Below are 24,266 nucleotides of genomic sequence, written 5' to 3'. Positions count from 1 at the left end.
AGTCACAAACTTAAACTTAGCATATATGGCGTTTAGGGCATATAACCCATTGGGTTTCCGCTTGTTCATGTGTTAGTAATGTTACTGTTCAATGTAGGTCTTGTACCGTTGGTGTCAGTCAGTGGCATGGTGTGGCAGGTAGTCAGTGATGGTCACAAGGGTCACAGCCTAGTGCTGCTGGAGACCAGACCCGCAGTGTAAGTCCATTATCAGCCGATGCCGGCGCTTGGGGGCTCTTCGTGGCTGTTGTGAGGTGGTGAGAAGGTGATCTGGCAGCGGATCTCACAGGGGCTGCTTCCTCGCTCTAGACCCAGTGCCCTACTGACTGCTCTTGCTGCAGGGGTGGGTACATAGGTGGCTGGTTGATGGGGGCGAGGTGCATCCTCTCTCCATTCCTGGGCCGGGATGAAGGCCAACATCTTTACTCCACGGACCCAGGCACTTCTTTGGGCTGGGTCCATCCCATGGTGGGAGTAACGGGGGACGCTGATGGTCTGCCGCCTTCTGTGGTGGCCGTCCCTCCGTCTTTGTGGATAATGCCTCCGGGTCGTACCCTTGGTGGCCCTCGGCCTAGGTGGGCCAGCAATGTGTGGTGCAGGCTTGTCTGGGTGCATTAGGCCCGAGGGAGTCCTCCTCACCCTCCTGTTCTTGCCACCTTGACCTCCATCTCGGGGATCAGGCGCCATAGAGAATATGTGGGTCTCTAGTTTGACCCATAGCTGGTGGAAGTGCTCACTTAGTGTCTGCATCATGCGGTCCACAGAGCACAGGGCAGGTTCACGCTGTTCGTTTGCCGACTCTGCTGGCCGTGTGGTAGTCGCCATTTTGGGTCGGGTCTCGCACGTGGTGTCCACCATGTTTTTCTCAGGGTGATTCTCTGGTGCTGGGTCGTCGCTTGTGTTTGCCGGGATATCCCCCGCCGGCATGGGGGGGGGGAGGTAGAGTCCTCCGGGGAGACCTTTGTCCAAGAAGGCTGCTGCTGCGGAGGGATCGGCCGCCTCCCTCACGTCGCCTGCTTTTGCCTTCCGTAGGCCTCGGGTCGATCTCCGGTAAGAGACTGTTGCTAGCAGTTGGGACTTTTGACTGGTAATGTCGCTTTGGTGAGCCCCTTCGGCTGGGGCTGTTGTGCAAGCAGATTTGAGGGCTTTGTCTCGCTTATGTCGGTTGCTTTAAGGTTTTTGCCTTGGAGCCCATGTTGTGTGCGACTGCTCGGCATAGCTGCCAGGCCCCGCCCCCTATAGAACAATTATTATTATTATTTTATTATTTATATAGTGCCTGCAAATTCCGTAGCACTGTACAATGAATGGGTGGACTAATAGACAGTTAACTTATACAGAGTGGGACAAAATTCAGAGTAGGGATTGAGGAATCAATAACGTTTTAGTAATGAACCAATTAAAAAAAATGTTTTGACTAGGTATGCAAGATGACTTCCATTTGCCGTCTTCCAAAAGTCGGGCCCTTTATTTTTTTGTTATCGGGACATGAAGGGTCAGGCTAACATGGCAGCCAATTAATTTATGAATTTCTTGAAGTTATCAGCTCACCTAGCTATTGTCGCAGGAGGTCCATTGTGGCCCTGGCTGTATGGTTAGTAGTCATTTATTTTTTAACCCTGTAAGGACACATGACATGTGTGACATGTCATGAATCTCTTTTATTCCAGAAGTTTGGTCCTTAAGGGGTTAAAACCATATTTCTCTTTGCATCAAAATAATGGACCTGCCATTTTGAAAATAAAATTCCACTATTTTTTACTTGATGTTCCTTTATGAAATTATCCGTGATGGATCTCCCAAGACTCAGTTATAGTATGTACCTGCTTCAAAATAACTGAACTAGTAAAAAAAAAAGTTACGGTAGTTACCTGTAAAATTCTGCTATAAATTTTAGACCACCCTGTATAATACATCAGCAGCAATAATGGCAAGATATCAAAGACTGCTGCAAAATAGATTAAACATAGATTCAAAAGGTCAAAAAGGGTGATAAGGAAAGAAAGAAAAAAGAGACAGAGGAAGTGAGAATAAAAAACAATGTCCCCATGTCTCTGTGTCCCTAGTGTCTTAGTGTCCCCAAATATTTCAGTGTCCCCATGTCTCCCAGTGTCTGTGTTCCTAGTGTCTCAGTGTGCCTAGTGTCCCCATGTCTCCCAGTGTCCCTATATGTCCCAGTGTCCCCATGTCTATGTCCACAACTGTCCCCATGTCTCCCAGTGTCCCCAAGTGTCTGTCTCCCAGCCAGTGTCCCCAGTGTCCCCTAGTCTCCCAGTGTCCCCTAGTCTCCCAGTGTCTGTGTTCCCATGTCTCTGTGTCCCTAGTGTCTTAGTGTCCATAAATGTTTCAGTGTCCCCATATCTCCCAGTGTCTGTGTCCCTAATGTCTCAGTGTCCCCATTTCTCCCAGTTTCCCTAAATATTTTAGTGTCCCCATGTCTCTGTGTCCCCATGTCTCTGTGTCCCCCGGTCTCTCAGTGTCCCCCGGTCTCTTAGTGTCCCTGGGTCTCTCAGTGTCCCCATGTCTCACTGTGTCCCCAGTATCCTAGTGACATGGGGACACACTGAGACATTGGGACACCGGGGAGAAATGGGGACACTGAGACACTGGGAGACTAGGGGACTGGGCGACATGGGGACACTGACACTGTGATACATAGGGACACTGAGACACTGGGTGACTTGCGAGACTGAGACACTGGGAGCAATCCATCTATACAGCAGAATCAAACTGTGAGTAGTTTGTTGGTGATTTTACAGAATTTTCTCTGATGTCACGCCTTGTGATTATACAAATGATTAAGGCTGGTATTTTTTTTCCAAGAAAGGTGGCAACCCTAACTACTCTTCACATACTCTTGCTTAAAGGAGCACTATAGGGTCAGGAACACAATCATGTATTTCTGACCCTATTATGTTAAAACCACCACCCTGGCCCCTTCGTGCCTCCCTAAGTATAGTAAAATATAACTCGTATTCAAGTCTGCAGCTGCTGGCTCTGCCGCTGAACTGACTGTCTGCTGACATCATCAGAAGTGGTGGTCTGAGCAAATTACAATACTTCCCCATAGGATTGGCTGAGACTGTCAACTAGGCAGATCAGAGGCAGAGCCAGCACAAGCCCTGGCCAATCAGCATCTCCTCATAAAGATAAATTGAATCAATACATCTGTATGAGGAAAGTTCAGTGTCTGCATGCAGATGGTGGAGACACTGAATGACAGTGCTGCACACTAGGCAGTACTGTCCCAGGAAGCACCTCTAGCAGCCATCTAAGGAGTGGCCAGTGGAGTTATTTTCTCTGAAAAGACAGTGTTTACTGCAAAAGGCCTGAATGGAATGATTCTACTTACCAGAACAAATACAATAAGCTGTAGTTGTTATGGTGACTATAGTGTCCCTTTAAGTTTGGAAGCTTAAGAGGGATGTATGGGAACAAAACTTGTGTGGACTGGCTGACAATAAAATTAGTTTAGGTAATGCAGACGCTTGTCTCTTTTAACACTGTGGCATGTCCCCTTTCTTCTACACTCACTACATACACATTTTCTCTGTCCCAGACGATATACCAGGAACTTCTGCCTGCTAGTAAGAAAGTAAGGAGACAAGTGGACATGTGAGTGCTAGGGGACAGTCCTTAGAAAGCGTGGAGCGAACACATCATTAGACGCATTTATGTAAAGCTCAGGGTGCTGCCTGCATAGAATGCCCTTAGTTGGACAGCCTGCAAGATTGGCGGGCAGCCTGACATGCATTCATGCCAGGCTGTCCTTCAAATTCTTTGGACAGACATGCCCCCTTTTTGGGCATGTTCTCCTCTTTTAGCAGGTCTGGTCACGTGATTCGCACCAATGGCCCACCCTTTTACCCCGCCCATTAACTTCCTGCTTCACTGGACACTGCTGTTAGGGGTTATGGATTTACTTGAAAGATGAAAGCATAAATTAGAGAGAGATTAGCATAGAGTATGTGTTTTCTTATAGCCGCATCCTATGAGTTTCCCTTCAGCACCATCTCCATCAGATACATGACGCTTGGGAGGTATGACTGTTTTAGTGTTTTTGGTCAATAAGATTCCGTAATTAGGCCTATCATAATTGTCAGCACCAGGCCCAGTGTGCTCTTAATCCGGCCCTGCCTAGGGAGATATCAGCTATGCCTCACTGATGATGCCTAACAAGGCTGAAATGATCGTCTGGGGTTGCTGTGTCTCTCGTGCAGAGGGAACTTGCTGGCATTTCGGATCAGAACTGCCCGTATGGGTGGGACCAGTCTGATATGTTTCAGAGATGTTCTCTCTGTAATGGCACAAGATGAGCAAAAACCAGCTTGAGATCTGAGCGGGGACCCACCGAAGGGCAGTCTATTTCAGCTCCTGCCCGTTCTCAGTATTCTCTTGCGACCCATTTTTTGCTCTCCACTTGTCTTTCCTTAACCTTTTAGTTACTCATAATAAATACTGCCTATGTTATCTGGCACAATTTAGTATGAAGACATTATACAAATTTAGCAGACCCTATATATTTATATTTATTCTCTGAAATCTCAAAACCACCATGTCTCTTCATTAAAGGCTCAATTGACTATCATGTATCCCAATTTATAAAGAAAACAACAAGTACGCACAATCAATTGTTTTAATGCAATGTATTCAAACAAAATACTATCTTACAAAGCCATGGAATATAATTGAAAACATACATTCCTGTACAGCTAGCTATGTTACTGTAGCTGAGATCAGTCACTGGCACATCATACGTACATGGGATACAGAAATGCAGATGCCTTACATCTGGGCATCAGTTGTGATATAAGGGATATTTAGAATGATTTAGTTTAATGTTAGAGTTGGGCTAAATTACATTTTTGGATATGGGGGTGTTTAGTGTTTAAGAGCAATTAAACCTAGGACTAAGGTATTTCTCAGATTTAGGTTTTGAGTGGTTAAATTTGGAACTAAGGAAATGTTTATTTTATGTTTTGTGAGTGGTTACATTTAAGACTAAGTGAAAATGGTATTCATGGAACAGCCACAGAGTTTGAAGGGTTATTTCTAGAGCACTTGCCCTCCTATGATTGATATTAGCAACAACTGTTACATAGTGTGCATCACTCAGTGCTGTCTTATGATATACAGTGAGCATCACTTTCCCCTTGCTCTTCCTGCATGCCATTCACTGTGTAAAAGGCTGTTAGAAGTCAATTTGTAGTGGTCCCTTCCACTTCTTGTCCAGCCTCAAACACAGACACTGGGGGAGCTAGGACAACACTGAATTTTACACCCTCTTAATTACTACAGCAGTTCTGCTATTAAAGCTGCTATTAAAGTTCCCGTATTAAGTCTGGGGATTTTGCATAATTTGTAAAGACCCCAACCTTGACATTGCCACTGGTTGTCCGGGGCCCAGTGAGCAGGGAAAGGTGAGATTTACTTACGTGAACCTTATCTTCTCAGGCGCCCCCATCTTTTTCCAGCTGGTCCTCTTCTGATCTGTTTCAGATTTCAATCTGCTTTAAGCTGTAAAGATTGTTGATTCTGTCAACCATGTCAGCTACTTTTTGGCTCCATATTACCACTGCAGATTAATTATATTGCCAGCTGCAAAGATGATAAGGAGTCTACCAGTATACTGCTGCTGCTGCTTTAATCCTGTGTACACTGTGTGCTGAGAGCTAATAGTGAATTAGGAGTAGCTTACATGGTTGGAGTCTATCAGTATCTTGATGCTTTAGTCATGTGCACACTGTGTGCTAAGGTTTAATTGAGTAGCTGACATGTTTTATAACAGCAGCGATATTTAATAGAAAGTTATCATAGCAGGAGCACTGCTGAACATAAGATAATGTAAGGGAGATCTAAAAGTGGGCTAGGAAGATAAAGAGAGAGTGAAAAAGCACTAAAGCATTTTACACAGACATGTACAGTGTGGGGATCTCTGTATTGCAACTCTGTGTAATCCATCACAGTAATCCTGTCTGTTTGGGATAGTTACAAGTACAGGTAGTACTTAAAGAGACACTCCAGGCACCCAGACCACTTCTGCCCATTGGAGTGGTCTGGGTGCAAACTCCCACTACCCTTAACCCTGCAAGTGTAATTATTGCAGTTTTTTATAAACTGCAATAATTACCTTGCAGGGTTAACTCCACCTCTAGTGGCTGCCACTAGAGGGCACTTCCTGCTTCATAGCACAGAAAACCTGTGCTATAGCGTCGCTGGACTTCCTCACGCTGTGTGAGGACCTCCAGCGTCGCTCAATTCCCCATAGGAAAGCATTGAAAAGCATTTTCAATGCTTTCCTATGGGGAGCTCTAATGCGCATGCGCGGCATTGCCGCGCATGCGCATTAAGTCTCCCCGGCTGGTGGGCGGGATCAGTCTCGCCCACCGGCCGACGTAATGCAGAGGAGGAGTGGCGGCGGAGGAAGAAGCAGTGACGTGGGACATGTCGCTGCCTCTGGTAAGTGACTGAAGGGGTTTTCACCAGGGATTGGGAGGTGGGAGGGAGAGGGAATCTGCAGTGCCAGGAAACGGATTGTTTTCCTGGCACTGGAGTTTCCCTTTAATTTATTATTATTATTATTATTATTATTATTTTATTATTTATATAGCGCCAACAAATTCCATAGCACTGTACAATGGGTGGACTAACAGACACATAATTGAGATCAGACAACTGGACGTACAGGAACAGAGGGGGTTGAGGGCCCTGCTCGATGAGCTTACATGCTAGAGGGAGTGGGGTATAGTGACACAAAGGGTTAAAGTAGGGGAATTAAATAGTTTGTTAGAGAAGGGTTTATTGAGTGCTTGGTATGTCATTTTTGACAGTTGCAGGAAAGGAGTCATGGGGTGGGGGATGAGAAACCTGCTGACAGTGTAATTGATACGCTTTAATGAAGAAGTGAGTTTTCAGAGATTTTTTGAAGGAGTGGAGGCTGGGTGAGGAGGGAAGGGAGTTCCACAGAAGAGGTGCAGCCCTGGAGAAGTCTTGAAGGCGAGCATCAGAGGTGGGGATCCAGGCAGAGGATAGGCGTAGGTCTTGGGCTGAGCGCAGGGGTCTCGACGGGACATACTTGTGTATGAGGGAGGATAGGTATGTTGGAGCAGCATTATGTAGGGATTTGTAAGCAAGCGCCAGAATTTTGAATTGGGCCCTATATCTAATTTAGCGACTTACCTGTTTAACAACTGCCTGGACATACAGCCAGCTCTCTAGCACAGGGAATTCCCCAAATCTAAATCTTGGGAATTCTCCCTAACATACATTCAAGGGATTCCCCACGTTAGAGAGCTGGTCTTTGTTCGTGGAGTTTCACCCGTACATAGATTTGAGGGATTCCCTGCTCTAGTAAACTGGTTGGTTCGGTTCACTTACCGATCAATTTGTTTTACGTTCGAGTCATAGGAACAGAACTTGGTTGGTGAGGAGTGTCTGTATCTCCTTAAAGGGTCCAGATCGCTGTGTTATTTCTCTGTATTTTACCCAGTTCTACCTGATGTATGGGTATCTCTGTAATCAATTCAGCTCTGTTGTTTGTACGGGTATCTTTGTATTTTTCCCAGCTCTGTGTATTATATCTCTATTTTTAAGTTTTTTTATGAATTGTACTCAGCTCTATGTATTTTTTTTTTCAGTGAAATCTTTATAAAATATTCAATTTGCCAGGGGGTGGAGGTGGTGGGTGACAATGACACTTTAAAGCTGACTGGACTACAAAGGGCACTGACCAAGGTTTCTGGTACTTATCTCTCCCCACCAGCCTATTTAAGCTCAAATAAGCACATTAAAAGTGCTAAAAAACGGTGCCCTTACATGATATGTAGAAAATATAGCACGGGTGCTGCTGGACCATACCATTCACAGTTTGCATAAATTGCTGGACTGTTGGACCAGGGTAACGGTGAACCCCAGGAAGAGTGAATAGACTTTTGCTTTCTAGTTAGCATTGCATCCTCTTGATACTAGGTTGGGGATGGTTAGTCAACCTCCAGTAGTAGTCATATTACTTGTTACTATCTCACCAACTTGTGAAATTAATTTTATAACGAATATGACAAGATGAATATATGGTAGCAAGTGATATGATAACCGCTGGCAACCAACAGTATATGTACTGGATCGTGAGTAATTGAACACAGTAAATGAAATTCTTACTACATTTATAACATGTTTTTTTTGTGAACAAAGAAATAAAATTAGTTCCACAGCTCCATGAGAGGTCTATTGCACACATACATGAGGCAGTCACTTCGATTTCCTGCTGGTCAAATAATGTTTCAATTAATAGGCACACAGCAGGTTGCAAAAAAATTAGGACGTTATGGGTTCTAGTCCATAAGAGGTAGAGTTCCAAAGGCTGATTTTCCTTGAAATCATGTTGCTTCATGGAGCAGGAAGAAAGGGTTCTTCTATTTTATTTTACCTGCTCTTCTATTTTCTTACAGGCAATAGGTACATTTTATATTTTCTGGTTTTTATTTTATTTTGTATTCTTCTTTTCATTATGATATCGAACATTCACTTTTATAATTAATAAAGGTGAAGTTTATCAGAGTCGAAATATATGATTTAATTTTCTACTTGTCTTCCCAGAAAGCCGCACAAATAAAAAATCATTCTGCTTCGTGGGTTACTCAGAATTCATTTTTTGTTCCTTTCTGTTTGAAGCTTCATTGCTGCCCTATCTATTTTATATTAGTCCCTCTGGCAAAGAATAGTTTGTGCTTTGTGTTGCAGTTCATGTTTTCAGAGGCATACAATGTTATTACATTTTACTGCCTACTGTCTCCACACTCATAATAGAGTTCAGTCAAACACAAACACTTCTAGAATTGCAAACTCTGCTTTCACACTTTAATTTGCATCTAGATATCCCAGGTTCTTTGATTAGTTAGATCTAGTTATGATTTAAGTGAGTTGATGCAATCGTCAGTAATGTTTTAATTTGTATACATTAATTTAGGAAGTACAATTAATGCAGTATTTAAACACAATAATTATGCATCTCTATGGGGAAAGTACAGCAGCTCCATGCAGAGTGTGGAGATGCTGAACATCAGTGCTGCACATTGTGCAGCATAGACCCAGGAATCACCTCTAAGTGACAGTCACTAGAGGTACCCCTAGGTTGTAATGTAAGCACTGCTCTTTTTCTGAAGACTGGTACTATTTTGGTTGCAAAGTGTTAAATATAGAGATGCTATTAGTTTCCACAGCAATCGGTTCTTATTTAGCACTTTGCTCTAGAATAGCACTTGTTTTTGCTTTGATAAATCTCTGCCGTTAAGTGCAATATGTGCATTCATTAACAGGCATGTTTCTGCTCCAAAGACCTATTACTGTAAATGCAGATGATTGCAAACCTCTTTGAAATTTCATCTCAAGAGTCATTTCTGTGGAATTAAAACAATCTTAGTCAGAAGAATAACTTAGGAGAGTTTACTTGTCCTAAAATGACCTTGTACTTCATGTTCGAGAAATTCGAGTCATTAAGCCTTCCATTGAAGAAGAACATGCTCACAAAATGATGACCTATTGCATCTCTTACTAAGCCCATATTTATTAAGGTTTCCTTTGGAGGCCTACTTATTATTTAAACCATGCAGATAAACTGGATGAATGTGTATTACCTTGATTTGTGTAACTGTTATTTGTAACAGAAAAATATATAATATTATCAAAGGCTTGTCGATTGGTTGCTATCCCCCACTTTATGTTTTTATACCCAATCTGTAAGCTGATATGAGCAGTGTCCTCATCAACCTATTGTTCCTGTAACATTTTATAATTGCATTATTTATTGTTTCCCATTGACAATATTGTAAAGCGCTACGGAATAAGTTGGCCCTCTATAAATGCCAATAGTAATAATAATAATACACATGGGTTTGTTCATTGTAGTGAATTTTAAACAAAATCACAAAATGTGGGCCAAAATGGCTCATTTCTAAAAATTCACTACTTTAGTCACAATATGACTATTGTAGTCTGAATGCTGCAATTCAGTTTTCGGTATACTGATTAGCGAATAAACCCTACAGTTGATTCCAAATAAATATTGAAGGACTGATAAGGAATTGAACATTTTAGATCTAAATAGCCAAATTGGAAAATATAACTGAGTTGTGTATTTTTCCAATTTATGATGTCAGATTTCCACAATTCCATGTTCAATAAGTAAACATATATGGGTATTTGTATGCACACATATTGAGAACCTGTGGGTGTTAAAGCATATTTGAAAGGGCATATTTGTGGATGCGTGTTTATTTTCACATAGTGTCAGTGTGAATGTATATGTGAATTAGTAGTGCCAGAGTGTGTGCATTCATTTGAATGTGCAAATGCAGGAATGTTTTTGTGCATAGAGAGGTTGTGAATGCATATGTATTTGTGCATATCTTTACTATGTGTGACTGAATGTAGAAGTGCACAATGTTAGTTTGTGAATGCAGGGCTGTATTTGTGTGGGTAGTGCCAGAGTGTGTTTGTGTGTGTGTGTGTGTGTATATATATATATATATATATCTATATATATATATATATATATATATATTGGCAGTCAGAGGTCAAGTCCTGGGGAAAAAAGTGTGGGAACTCACCCAAGATTCCCCCCTCCACACCCATATATAAACGCGTGCACACACACTCACAGGTGCACACAGAAACACACATACACTCATAGACACGCACATACATACTCAGACACTCACAGACACACACACATACACTCACTCACAAACGCACACACATACTTAGACACTCACACAGTGGTGTATTTTAATTTTGTGCTGCCCTAGGCATGACTAAACCTGGGCACCCCCTAATCTACATTTACCAACCCTTCCTGTCAAGGATGCACCTCTTCCTGATTAAAAACCCACCACTTCCTCTTTAGACTCCACCTTTTCCTGCTACTTTTAAAGGAATACTATAGTGCCAGGAAAACAAAGCTGTTTACAGGTTTAAGGGGACTGGGACACTGCACCCAGACCACTTCAATGAGCTGAAGTTATCTGGGTGCCTACAGTGTCCCTTTAAGCACACACTCTGACAGACACACACACATTCACTGACACACACTGGCAGATACACACTGACAGTAACACACACACTCAATGACAAACACACAGACATCACTGATTTGACACACACACACACATTCACTGACAAACACTCATTCATTGACAGACAGACACACACAAACACACTAACATACACTCACAAACATACACATGCATACACTAACAGACACACATACACTCATACACTAACAGACATACATACACTAACAGACACACATACACTAACAGACATACACATACACAGACATACACACACACACATACACTAACAGACATACACACACACATACACTAACAGACATACACTAACAGACACACATACACCCATACACACACATACACTAACAGACATACATACACTAACAGACATACATACAAATTATTGATATTATCATAATTAACATTTCCCACCCACCCAGCCTCCCTACCTTTTGGGAAAGCTGGCATGGATGGGTCCCTGGGGTCCAGTGGGGCTGCAGTGAGGCAGGAGGCTGTTCTAATCAGAGGCGGCAAGGGGGCTATTATCTCCCTGCTCTGCTCCTTCGTGCGCCGTTTGCTGATGCCACGGGAACCGGAATATGATGTCATATTCCAGCTCCCGGCATCCTCAAACGGCATGCAAGGGAGCAGAGTAGAGAGAACACAGCTCCCTCGCTGCGTCTGACAGCTAGACAGGTGCTTTTGTATGATGTATGTGTGGATGCTAGGTGTGTTTTTGCAAAGTGTATTTTTAATGCAGCAAAGGATTCTCCTGGACTGACAAGGAAGGGGAGGCATGACTGCTGCCCATAGTAGGGGAGAAAAGTGGGTACAATGTTGCAAAAAGGGGACAAGATAAAACGCAATCAGAGGGGAGGGGACTTACCCCTTGTAAGAAGGAGCCTAGGTTAACAAGTTTCCTTTGCCTTGCTCCTTCACAGACTGCCTAAAAAAAATATAATATATAAGCAGAGAAAAAAGGAAACTTTAGAGTCTGTTTCAAATATCTGGATTTTAGGCTGTCCCTTGGTAAATTTAGGACAAAAATTTCTGCAGTCTCCCAAGCTGCCTTACAGGAGATGCTGTATGCTTACCTGGCTTCCCATGGTAGCAGGTGTGCAGCAGGACGTTGAGGGAGCTGTGGGGCAGGAGTCCGGTCGTGCCAGTGATGGCGTCAGGAGGCCCAGACGGTTCCGACCTCCTAGGCGCCTTTCCCTGAGTCCGGTTCGGCGGAGCGGCCCGGGACGCAGCGGGAGTGCTTGGAGAATCATTGGTGACAGCGGTGAAAGCGTGGCCGGAGCGATCCGAGTCTCCAGGAGGAGGCCGCAGGCTGGTGAGAGGATGATGAGGCAGGTCCAAGATGGTGGAGTGCGCCAAGAGCGCTCTCGCAGCCCAGCTGGAAGTAATGTCACGATGGAAAAGAACCTGCTGATTTGCCAAAACTGAGACCCGAAGCTAGACCGACACTACAATGCACCAAAAAGATAACTGACCATGCCAGCTGCCCGCGCACCATTGCCCTCAGAAAAGGGCACTAAAACCAACTGAGCCGGAGCATCCGTGTACAGCTCAAAAGTCAAGCTAGACACTGTGTAACTGCGTCAAAATGTCTGCCCATTGTAACCCACGAGGCACAAAACTCCAAACTCACAAATTGTCCTTCAAACACCGAGTGAGACGAGTACAGTTAAAATCTAGATGAATACCAACTGTACCCAAGGAAAGTCGTGACTGAAAGCTCGCCCCATGGGCAAGACTTACAGGCAAAATTCAAATGGTCCAATAGAGATTGCAGAATTCAAATGGCCCAATAAAGAGCCCCACGAACCTGATACACCAGAGATGACATAACCTGAAGCTTGTCCTCAGGCAAGTGAAACACCCTACTAACCAACTCTATTTGAATTCCGCGGAATAAATAATCATGCTAGAGTCCTTTTCCCAGAATTCCCTTCTTCCAACTGTCAAGCCAACTGTATCCATTTGGTTGCTATGCCAACCCCTCAGGGCAGCAGTCATGCTCCTTCCCCCCCTATTCGCTCCAGGGGCCTATACATTAAATATGGGTGTGTGGTGCTGTCATTTTAACACTGCAATGTAAACCATTTTTTTTAACTGTAATGTTTACATTGCAGGATTAAATCCACCTTTAGTGGCTGTCTTCCTTAAAAGACTAGGTCTTAAAAATCAAATGTGGCTGATAGCATTTCTCTCTAAGACGTCAATAGACGTCAAAGACGTCAATAAGCATGGTCATCTTTAAAGGCAGAGCAGGTGCTGAAATCGAGATGAGAGATGCCTATTATAATTTTTATAGTTTTTTTTTTTTTCTCTCTTTTATTGAGTGGTTAAAGGATCACTATAGTGTCAGGAAAACAAAGCGGTTTTCCTGACACTATAGTGCCCTGAGGGTGCCCCCACCCTCAGGGTTCCCCTCCCGTGGCGCTGAAGGGGTTAAAACCCCTTCAGCAGCTTAGCTTATTCCAGCGCCGGGCTCCCTCGGCGCTGGTGACCTCTCCTCCCCGCCGACGTCAGCAAAGCTGAATGCGCATGTGCGGCAAGTGCAGCGCGCGCATTCAAAGTGCCCATAGAAAAGCATTTTTCAATGCTTTACTATGGACGCTCTGCGCGATGGAACTCTGAAACTGCTATGTTTGCATCTGAAGGGTTAAAACCTGAGGGACCTGGCACCCAGACCACTTCATTGAGCTGAAGTGGTCTGGGTGACTATAGTGTCCCTTTAATGCATCACACAATACAAGGCAGGTAAAAGGTGAGTCAGGCATCATATTAATGAGAAGAGTTTAGCTTGTACACATATGTAACAGGTTGTAGTTAGGGTTTGCCAGCGGTGCGAAGTGAGCTTTAGATTATAGGAGAGTTCCCCTATTTTAGAGAATTAGAAGGCAAGACATGGTAGAGCCTGTGTAGCATTTCCAAACAGGTTAACCACTCATTTTGTATATAGTACATGACTAGGTGCAGGTGCAGGTAAAAAGTATTTTCTTTGTTCTTACCACAAAGAAAAAGAAAAATGAAAATACGAAAACAAGGAATAAATTATCAGGGTGATTATTACATGCATAACTTTTCTTGGTGTGTGTGGTGAGGTGCATATTCCTAATGTTCCGCAAAGGTGTGCTGACCAGATTCCTGCAGTTACTGTACTCGAGGCCACCATCTATTTCGTGAGTGCTGCTGTCGACAAGCTGTGCAGCTTGAGATAAGGCAGCTAAACCTGCGGTGTTATTACTAAGTGTGAATATGTGCCGTAGGGATGGGGGACACTTTTTATAGTTTTTAAGCAAAGGGGGTGGCCTGAAGGGCACCGATATTCCTGAAAAGAGAAACAATAGTATGCCCAAGGGATATTAAAGGAGAGAAAATTACATGCTGGGGCCAGAGGGTGAAACAAACTCCATTGGCCAATATGTGTTCAAAAAGACATGTGAGAGAAGGATCAACAAGGTAGCATAAAGGGAGAAAATAGCAGCAAAGGTACTTAGAGAGCGATAAAACAGTAGAAGTAGATAACAAATAAAAAACATCTTTTAATAAAAAGTGCAACTGTGAACCATTAATAGCTACAAATAGATATATTGGCAAAAAGAACGATCAAGGGATTTAAAAATTAAAAAAATGAGAGTGACAAGGATCAAAGTACAGAAAAGGCAGGTAGACACAATGAGTGGGATAGAGATCACAGGAGACAGATAAACAGAAGAACAGGAGGAAAGACAGTGAATAGAAATATGATGACGGAAACAACAGATGATAAGGCATGCTTCAATATAAGGAAAATGTTCCTGTATAAGGCGGCATTACTTAATACGTTTCTATGCCAGTAACTTGTTTCTGTATAAATAACCCAAAAAAATTATTTCTTGTGTTACAAAAAAAAAATATTCTTTAGCAAAAACTATTATGAGAGTTTGAAACAATCATTATGAACATGACTCATACGCTGTAATTCACCCACAGATCCCTGAGGTTTTTGTCCTTGATGCCGATGTTTTGCTATCATTATTCACTGAGGGTCGTATCTATTTACAGTGGTTGCTAAGCAAACCAAGCTGCTTGCAAATACTGCTTCACTTGTATTCTAAATTGATATTTCCAATACAGATATATAAAAGATGACAAAGGATCTCAAAGATCACATTTATCTTGATCCTACGTATGTGTGTGTCTGTGTGCATGCATATGTGTTTGAGAAACATAAAGACAAATGCACGTGCCCTCAATTACAATAATGTACATGGAAAATACACAATCTTCCAGATCCACAGGTTATTGGTAACATTTCCTGCATAATGATACTTATATTTTTTTCAGCCGTCATTTAGACTTCTGTATTCTTGGATATGGAGTATAGTCCATCCATTGTGTTTTAAAGATGGTGACAAATATAAAGTCAAGTATATTATTCAGGACTGTATATACAGTTCAGTTAATCACTAGCACACATATTTTGGGCGACTCGATTCCAACAGCAAAACCAGAAAGGACCAACAGTCAGGTCTTTATCGGGCACTGGTAAATGCTCTCCCACAATTGCAAGGGGTATGTTCCTGTTCTGCCCCTTTTTGGCATACTATACTCCAAATTCAAGTATACCAGATACACAATCCTAGTAATAATAGATGAAAACATTATATTTTAGGCATTATTATTATTATTTTTATTTGGAGAAAGATCATTTGATTAATTCACCATCTGTTTTACTTGTTCAAAAGTCAAGGTCATTCATTTGATTCCAAACAGGGTGAACTCAGCCATTTATCTTTCCTAAATCAAGGAAACAAGTAACATTGAGATGGGAATAAGTAAAATCTAGTAATCAGCTGGCAATCTGTTTAAAAATCCAAGAACGTGCATTAGAGAACTCTGGATAACCTGTGGAGGAAATTGCAATATATTCAAAATAGATTATAATATAATTATAATTATTACAGGCTGCATTCAGTTCCAAATTAGCTGTTAGGAGCGACTTTTCTTCCAACATTCTAAATGTAGATTTTAATCAGCTTAATATATGAAAATTGGTATTTGATTTAAAACCTTAAATATTGTTGAAGGTACTAATTGCATTATTTCCTTTTATATAGCTCCAAAATATAATATTTATGATAATATTGAGTAAAAATCTGTGCACCGACAAAATACATGAATATAAGGTCTTCTGGATTGCCTCTTTTCCCCACAAAAAGATCACCATGATGACTTGATCTCAAGCCCTCCACCAGAGGCATCGCAATTTAAAGGAGAAATCGAAATATTATAATAAGATAATGAATTAGGCTCTCAAGAATTTTAAAGCAAATTCTAAAGTAATGTAGGCCACTAAGTTGTTAAATTAAGGTGCCGTTGAGATATTACTGCCTGGCACTCCAAACTGAATTAAAGAAATCAATAATGGACTGCTCACAACACATTTTGTTTTAACAAATTTAATGAAATAACATTACTGAATGTACAGCCACAAGCAGTATATTTAGGAAATTGGGATTTTTTTCTATAATTGATCAATAAAAGGTTTGTTAAAACGATGGAATTATCGAATTACGAGAATACAGTGTAATCTAATTCTTACATTGTTTCTAAAGTTTACTGAATATGAATAGAATCTTAACTAAATTAAAAAATAGGACAAATATATTATACATTTAAGTAAATATATTAGGCTCAGAAAGAATAAACTGTATGTTCATTTTACCAAAGTCTAAAATCTTTAACCACAGTATTAGCATTCCATGGCCATTATTAACTAAGTTTAAAGAAACGGTGCACTTCCAAATAATGTTTGCTCCAAAGTTTCCATGAATGCAAGGTTCTTCATCATTCATGACTGTTCATATTCCTATTTTAACGTAACTTCTAATTTAATACTACCATTATTGGCAGCTCCCAATTATCTTTCCATTTCAGGTTTTTGTCTTTTATAGTTCTGTAAAGTTTTTGCATGGAGGTTGTGTGTATATAAGTGAGCATAGGTGTATGTTCCACTTCTCTCCATGTTATTTTTTCATTACAACATCCTGTCACAGTCCCTCGTCATATCACTTTCACCCAATTTTTTTTCACTATGCACATTCCATCACTCCTTTCCATGTCATATATATCTACTCCTCTCCTATATATATATATCCAGCACCAATGTCCACTCCTTCCATTCCTAATTTTTCACCCAACACTTTATTTTTTTAAAACTCATTATGAGACACCTTCCATTCGCTCATTTCGGAAGGCCTAATTGTCACGTATTCATCTGCACATAAAAATGTGATTAATGGCATTTACTGTTCTGACAGGAAAAGTTGTGCCGAGCAACATTACTGTCCTGACAGAAAAAGTTGTGCCGAGCAGCAATCGATCCACAGGAGGGTTTGTGCTGAGCAGCAATCATGCAAATACAAACCTGGTAACTGCCTTTGGGGTCAAAGGCTGGTTGCAACCAATCAGATCCACAGGCGGGGTATTTAGGCCCAGTTCTCCTCAGTGCCCTGTCGTGGTTTCTCTTGTGGTTGTCCGAGAGCTCGTTATTGATTCTGGTTATTCTGGTTATTTGACTTTGGCATTTTTTTTGACTTCCCTGTTTTCTGGCATCCCTGACTCCTGGCATTTCCTTATCATTGTGTCTCTTTCTGTATCCCTTGACCTCGGGTATTCCTGACTATTCTTTGGTACGTTAGTCTGGCCATACGTTACCTATCAGTCCTCTGTGTTACACAATTCTACGTGCTGGATCATACTGTAATCCGGACACTCATCTCCGGTATCCTGTGGCATGAGTGGAACCACAGGAAGCTGAAGCTCAGTAAGTACAGATCAGCTCTCTTCTTTGGAAGCTTGTGTCGGGAGGATGTATACATTACAATGTGAGCTGCCAGGTAAGAGTGTTGGTTAGTTGATTAGAGAGAGCTCTGCACTTCTGTGCTCATTCTTCAGGAACTAGAATGCTGCTCTCAGGAGATCTCCCCCACCAGCAACCAGGTAATAAAGATTCATTTCTCCACACAGGCCATCTCACCAGCACTCACCAGAACTCTGCATGAGGGGAAACTTCGAGTCACCCTCTGTTGGCTGCAGTATTTAGTTCTCTACATTTACCTTCAACCCCACATTTTCTAAAGTAGGAAGTTTGATAGATAAGTGTGAAATTGCATTTTAGATTGCATATATTTTGTGTATTGCTCATTCACGGTCCTGGGAATCTGAAGGTTCTGTGAAGTATCGTAGCTGTTCATAGAACTGCTCTCCATTAGATAGAGATCTCAGATGTCCCACCTGCTGCTAAGGAATCTGAACTTGGGAATCTGAAGGTTCTGTGAAGTATCTGAGCTGTTCCTAGAACTGCACTCCATTGGACAGAGATCTTCGATGTCCCACCTGCTGACAACACATGAAGCAGGGTTGTTACTATACAAAAATATGTTTCTACTAGCAAATTAATGTTCAATATAGTCTAAATTGTTGACTTTCAATGTTTTTTAATTTAGAACTTGTCTCTAAGACCCATCTGGCAAGTGGAAAATGGATTAACTAGCCCTCCTATACGTTGTGTCCAAAGCTGGATTGGTTTGTACTGAAGGTAAACAGAATCTTTCCAGTATGGAGAATAGGTAAACTGTTATGCATTATTCATATTCCTCTTGTCATTGCCATGGTTCCAAAGTACAGGGTATGTAATTAATTTCAGAGCAATCCAACCTTACTGTTTTCTATAAGTGTTTATGATTTGTGGGCTTAGGATAGATGGCACCCCACCTTGATGGCCAGAGTTAGGTAATTATAAAGCATGAAGGGAACGCATCTGCGTAGGGAATGGTCAACATCAGACAAACCTCTTCCACATACAGTTCATCAAATATCCAATGACATGGAGAGATCCTATTTAATATATGCCATTCCTGGGGATCCATGTAACATTTTAAAATTATTCTTTTCATGCTCTATGTGGCTGCCAGATATAAGCATCCTTTTTAAGTAATCTAGCCCATTTCAGAAATTATATTTTTTATTATTATGGGTGGCCACTAATTCGCTTTTCATTATTATAGACCTCTGTTCTGAAATGCTTGAGACTTTTACTAATTCTGTTTCAACATTAAGAGGCAAGGGTATGATTCAGAGCCAAAATAAAGTATGAACAATAATCCATGTTCACAATATTAGACTCTTATACATAATTGTTCTTTCTGCTTGTTGTGAGTTCGCATATGCCCATAAACTGTTACACTATTTATAATACTATAAACAGAGGATAAATAAAGCAAGCATTGTCAAGAGACTTACTGAAAGGGGACCTGTCACTGCAAAGGATTTTTAATGTCATGTTTACTGATGTCCTATATTTAAAAAAATAAATATTTGTGGGGTATGAAAAATACTGAAAAGTGTACAAATGCACGTCTTTATCCAATTCCTGGGTATCTCCATCCTAGTTCCACGCTGCTCATTATCAGCTTTGTCTTTGCACCTTTCAGTCAGCCTACAGGGGAGAGGATAGACTTGTGCTAAATAAAAAAAAAAAAGATGGTTCTTCCAAATCACTTTAGCAGAACAAAATGTAGCAGGAGAATTTATAGCCATGTAGATCCTAGTCTGACATGCCGCTAAGATTGGATCTGCTCTACGGCCTCTTTCTTGCCCAGGCATTGTGGGCTGCCACAAGTGTGCCATCAGGGCGTGCAAGGCATGCTGGCCATTAGGAGGACTCCATACATCTGTGTTGAAGTGCACTCACTGCCTTACAGCCTTAGCCAACTGTAGTCTGCTGCTTTGATACACCCCTGGTATGAAATCCCACAATATGTTCAAGAGTGGGCAAGAGGACAAGTCCCTGCTATGATATGGACTAATAATATTTCTGCCTAATGGCTCAACAATCCCCCTGCTCTGCCTAAGGGGTAGTGCTAGTAGTGGACGAGTTACAGATGGTGGTAATTGGTTGCATAGAATCAGATACAATACAAGTGGACCTGCTGCCTGGCCTATTACTTTCTCTTTTGCTTCTTCCCTTGTGGTGTCTTTGTAGATGTTGGTTCATACCAGCACTAGTGAGATGATCCTACACTCTAGCCCCTAATAACTTCCTTGCTGCATAATTTACAATTTGGAATTTACCCTTCTGGGAGGCTGTAAATGTAATCCCAAAGTTTGCTTTCACACAATGTATTAGCCTCAACCCTTTTCCTTGTGTCTGGTGAAGACGTTAGTGGATTTGCATCTCTGGAAGCTGTCCCCTTATACTAGTACTTGCTTGTCTGATGGTAATAGGTTTGGGAAGATAGGTGCCATGCCAGTGGAAGTTACTGCAGCATGAAAAGGCTGATATAAAATAAACTGACTAATGGATGGTGAATCGGATGTAACAGACATGCTGCTAATCCCACTATCCTGAGGTTGATACTACCAGCAGTAGTGGTGACAGTGGTGGTGGAGAAAGCAGCAGTGGAGGAGGTACAAAAGACAAAGCAAATAAAGGTTGCGCCAAAGCTCACTGTAGTGCAGCTACTTATGAACAAAGTCCAAAATATAGTGGTAAATCTTGAGAAAAAACCTTTGAAAAAGGGAGACGACAGTATAGAGTCTATGATAAAGCTTGATGGGCTGCCAATGGCCTATGTAGAGGAATTTTCTCTGTTTGGATCAAATGGAGGCAGCTTCCCGGGATACGTATGTGAAGAGAGGAGAAGATAATAGTGCAATATGTCTGCTTAACAGAGTGGATAGCAGAAAGAGAGGGTCTATGGTAATCCTATGGTAAAAGCGCTACGGAATCTGTTGGCGCTATATAAATGGCAATAATAATAATAATAATAATAATCCTACTCATGTGCAGTAGAGCTTGAACCAGCTCTAGTGTGGATGGCATACAGCGGTATAATCCCTGCTTATAGGATATGTGTAGAGTGGTAAGTATCATATCGATATGTAGACCATAAGACAGAAGAGAGACAGATGATAGTGCTCGCTGTTTAAAATAATATCTAAGGAGTAAAAGTAATAATTTGGGTACTCACATATGATTGAGCAGGCGTACTGCTCAATGACTCAGGCATCAGTGGTATAAAATTCCCACCTAGGATTTCTTTGGAGTAATACTCAGCATGAAGAAATAAAATCAGGATACCAAGCAGCAATAGTAAAAGTTAATAACAAATAAAAATAGAAAAAAGCAAAGCGGCACAATCGAAGTATGTTAAAAGTAGCCAAAATACCTTTATTTAGAATACAGAATCAAATATTAAAATATCCACAGCGCGTTTCACCTATGATGGCTTTTTCAAGTGGAGACAAAACACTTGAAAAAGCCATCATAGGTGAAATGCGTTCAGATTTTCTTACAATTCTATTCCATGAATTCACTGTGCTACACACATACATATTTATGTACAACAACGAATTTAGGATTAATGCAGGTTGTTACAGTGCGTTAGTCCTCTTGTGTAATGATGGCACGTTTTGTTTTTCTAATTTTAAGAAATCCAATTTAAAACACACCGAGAGATGTCTGCAAAGGGCAAATAGCAGTGTCTCAATAGATAGTTTGACCTGTGAAATATTTCTGAAAGCCACAGGATGTCAGTGTTTTCAAAGCATTGATGCAGACAGCCTTCTGCCTGCTGAGTCATGTATTGTAGAACAGCAGTATCTACAGAAAATGACAGTGTGTTCACAACCTCCAAGGTAAATTATATACAAATAAAGACTGAATAAAATGAAACCTATGGTTTATGACTAGGCTGCAGCTATGACATAAAAATCTTTATTAACACTGTATTAAAACATGGGTCTCAAAATACTAGATAATGAGCTGTAGAATAACCTTAAATGGGCAAAAGGTCAAAAGAACCTTAAATGTGCCATCAATGTTATAAAGACAGAAACATCAAATCACTATATTTTATAAATATCTATAAATAAATAGTTTGGGTTATTTTTATGCGGTGACAATTAACATAATTATATATACATGCTAATAATAATAATAATAATAATAATAGTTAAGCATTTAAGGATTAAGCAGGAGAAAAAAATCAATCTGCACAATTATGAAATTTCTCTATATGGATATAATATTTTCAGTGCATTACTTCTTTTAGCAAATATAAAAATGTGGACTGTGAAATAAACACAGTGTGATATTTTGTCACAATGGGCAATTTTTAAATCTTAAAAGCACATGTGCAGCATAAATATTACGTACATCCAGGTGCACTGAGTCAGGACTTGAATGTATTTGCCTACATGTTTATAGTAACAATCAGCTCTGCATTGTAGCAGAGGATAGGAGTGTTGTCCTGCAACAGAGAATTATGCATGTGCATGGGTAGGAGGACCAGAGTGGAACAAACAAATTAGCATAGCCACATTATGTTCCAGACCAGCATGCCTAAACCTGCCCTTAATGGCTGCAGTGTGCAAGACTACAGATGGTACAGTGCTACTGCAGGTGGAGAGGAAGATACTGCAATCAACTGGCAGCATGTTGGAAGATCCGCGGTTAAATAACAATAAATCAGCATGCACAAACCACAACTGAGGAGCGAGACTGAATGTGTGTCAATACAACACCGGCCACATTTTTTTAAAATCGCCATCAATAGTACATGCCAGCCAACATCTCAAATGTACATAGAGGGACACTTTAATTTTAGGGGTGTGAGTGGAGGTGTGGCCTGCGGTGCGGCGGTTCTAAATAATTTTAGGTGATTTACTAATAACAATTTATGCAACTAAAATATAATTAAGAACAAGAACAATGTATCTTATTTACAAACTAATTTATATTTGTTCACTTTACTGTGAGTATTGTTGCTGTGAAGTTATACACTGAGACACAACACCAGTACGGAGCTCCTAGAAAAAGAGGGGCATTAGGATAGAAAAGAGGTACAGATGACTTTGGGAACAAAATAAGGACTGTCCCTCCTAAATAGGGACAGTTGGGAGGTATGATAGTATCGTTAGTGGGTTTTGGACCCACATGAGAAAAATAGCTTCAGACCTGAGGAAGCGAGGAAACCTCTTGAAAGCTTGTCTTAGTTAGTCCAATTAAAAAGGTATCATTGCATACTGCAATACTCTGGTGTTTTGGCATCTTGCCTGCTGGACTAATACGGCTAATCCTTTCTGCATTATATGTATATATTAAATGGTTAATATAAGCACCATGCCCACTTTAGTGATGTGAAGTAGTCTTAGTGCCTAGAGTCCATACATGCAGTGTTTCAGTGTGAAATGCTACACATACAGGTTTAACTCCATCCTCTGTAGCATCATTGGGGTGCCATTAGCCAGCCCGCAACTAGCCCATTCACAGAATTGCATTTTTTGACTGAGAACAGTCAGCTGATGCTCTCAGCCATTGAATGGCGACTGGATAAGCTTCCAGTTTCTGCTTAGCTGCACTTACCATCACTGGGAAGACCTTCACAGCCCAAGGTAATAGAGCGTTTGCTCCATTATCGGGGAACCGGGTCATGGTACCACTTTACCACTTTACAAAAGGCTGTAGTGGTTATGATGCTTGCAGTAACCCTTTAAGTGCTGGAAATATATGTTGTATAGTCTTTAAAATACATATTTAAAATAACAACACTAAAACAGAAAAAAAAAACATTAACATAAAAATAGAATTTGTAAACATTTTATGAGGATGATGCATAATTAGCTAGGAGATTTCTCCCATATGTTTATTTTGGTGCTTGATTTAATTTTTTAAGACATTACATATTGCTTTGAACACTTGATGCCAATTACTTCATATGCACCTTTCCCAGAGAAAAAACTCTAGATGTCTATCAACGATAAACAACTCAGCGTCAGTTTTTTTTAATTAATATTATTTTTTAATGTTTCCATCACCCAAAACCTGTGAAGATTAAAGATTGATTGCCTGCATTGTTCTAAACATCCCCTGTCTGCAATTAAGATTGATGTCTCTGAAAGACTTCCTTGCTACTGTGTTGGTGCTTTTCATACCCTATGGAAACAGGTGCGCTCTTAAAATTCTGTAAGGCTCTACATGCTTATGAATGTTTAAACAATAGAATGTTGATGTAGGATTGGTTTTTCAGGATGTTGCCTGTTTATAGTTAAGAATGTGAAAAGCACATCATTCTCTCATCATTCAAATTCATGACAAGTTACAGAAAAAAATTATACTTCTTACTTGAAAAAATATATAATAATC

This window comes from Pelobates fuscus, chromosome 4 (genome assembly GCF_036172605.1).
Source record: "Pelobates fuscus isolate aPelFus1 chromosome 4, aPelFus1.pri, whole genome shotgun sequence".
Lineage (NCBI taxonomy): Eukaryota > Metazoa > Chordata > Amphibia > Anura > Pelobatidae > Pelobates > Pelobates fuscus.
Note: the sequence above shows the minus strand (reverse complement) of the source record.